The following is a 2,064-nucleotide window of genomic DNA, read 5'->3' on the forward strand; positions in this document are numbered from 1 at the left end:
TGGGATTTCTCAGGCAATTTGGCCAGTGATGCATGGGGCAGTAGATCCTCACGCGCTCTTCCGTGCTTCTGCCAAGCCAGCAATAACAAAAACTTATTTTTTGCCAGGGAAACGGATATGAGTCAGGCGGCCCATCAGGAGTAAGGGGGGCTTTACCACGCCGCTACGATTTGTACCGCTCCACTGTTTCCCTGAGCTCTAAAGACCTGCCAGGAGGTGACAAAGGCGAGACAATTTCGAGTTCACAGTCCTGTGTCCTCGAAGCATAACAGCATGCCATAGATGGGGACTTGCAGGGGCTGTAGGTTGCAAAGTCAGCGGTCTTTCCCCCAATTCCACTGAGGAGGGGGAAATGGGGTGAGAGGAAAGAGAGTAGCAGAAAGCTGAGACACTGCTGGCTTTGCCCCCTCCCCGCCTCACAGAAGCATGATGGGAAGGGGCCAGAAATGGGGAGTACCAGAGCGACAAGCTGGCCATGGGGATGAGAACATCAACATCCCAAATGAAATTCCTCTATGCCCTCCTGGCACGGGCTGCCAGGGTCTTTGCCTCCCATCCAGACCCTGGGTCATTCGATCTCTGAAGGCCTGGGCATAGAAGCCTTATTTGGTCTTGTTTTCTCTCTCTCCGTTGAGGCATGAGCCCTGAGGAGGCCTGCATTTTCCTTGAGGCGTGATCAGGAACACAGATAACCTGTTCTCTGGGCTGTAGGCCTCAGGGGAAATGTTCAGATGGAGCACTGAACCCCTCTGACTTTAGCTATCATTCATCTGACACTGCCAGTAACCCAGCCAAGTAAACCCAGCTGGCAGGAACCCAGGGCCTCCAGCTTGCTTGAGTTGCCCCTGAGAACAGCATCAAGGAGGTCTCATCAGTGCCTACAAAGACACCAACATCACTTCCCTTCCCTTGGTGCTGTTTAACACCCTTGTTTGGGTCCTGGGAAGAAACTCAGCACCATGGACTAAACATATTTAGCACGTTCCAAGAGATAGAGATTTCAAAGGTGAAAACCCCACCTGAGCCTCTAGATGCTTTTTATGCCCAAACCCTGTCACTCTGCTCTCCAAAAGATAAACTGTGCCCTTTGACAATTTCAGCATGAGCGTTAATCCTGGTCACTCTTCCTTTCTTGTTCTCTATTGATAAATATGAAATTGAAGGGGAAGCCCCTCAAAGCCAGAAGTCACAGGGCTAGATTCAGACCCCCAAGTTCCAAGGCAGTGCCACCTCTTCCTATGTAGCACTGCTCTGTCCCAGCTTCTATTAGTCACTATGCGGAAATGCGCACACACACGACCCCCCTGCTCCCTCCACCACTCCGGCACCCAGGTCTCCAAGATGGAAAAGTTTGCAAAGCTTAGAAAAAGAAAAGTGGGCCTGCTAGTTGGTCTATAAATTAAAGACTCATTAAGAAGAGGTGGGAAGGGCTTTGGGGGCCTGTGCCTTTCGATTTCTTGTTGAGCTAGTTTATTGCTATTGTTTCTATTTCATACGTTTATTGCAAAACCAATAAAAATTATCTATTAAGAGCAGGAAACTCATCTTTTGACTTGTTGGTTGAGGTTTCTACAGAATAACCTTTAACTGGTCCAACATGTCTGCAAGAGAGGAGCAGAACTGTGTAGTCACTTCCAGAGGCCAACCAAGCACATAGTAGGAATATCCAGTCTTGGGGTGGGGGTTCTCCCAAAACATGAACAACCCATTCAGAACTTGCCAGTTCACTATTTATATTACTTTCCTGAACCCTATAACCATGTAGCTTTGCAACTCATACTTCAGAAAAGGACTGGGTTGAAAGGGGAAAAACAGCTAATCATTTCATTTATGAAACTACTCTTGAAATAATTTTTTATAAGAATGCTTTCAAATCAGGCTAATAAAATCTCTCTTCCAAGATCCCAAAAGGAAGACCTGGGTCTTGTCCTGGCTGGAAGAGAAGGGAGCTAACATTTGTTGCAATGCTGATGTGCTGGGCTTTGCACCCTGTTCTTTAAAATGTGAATTATCTCCATTTTGCCAAAAGGAAAATTGAAGCTGGGAGATGTCCGTGATGTGCCC

Source organism: Sciurus carolinensis, chromosome 5 (assembly GCF_902686445.1).
Source record: "Sciurus carolinensis chromosome 5, mSciCar1.2, whole genome shotgun sequence".
NCBI classification, from domain to species: domain Eukaryota; kingdom Metazoa; phylum Chordata; class Mammalia; order Rodentia; family Sciuridae; genus Sciurus; species Sciurus carolinensis.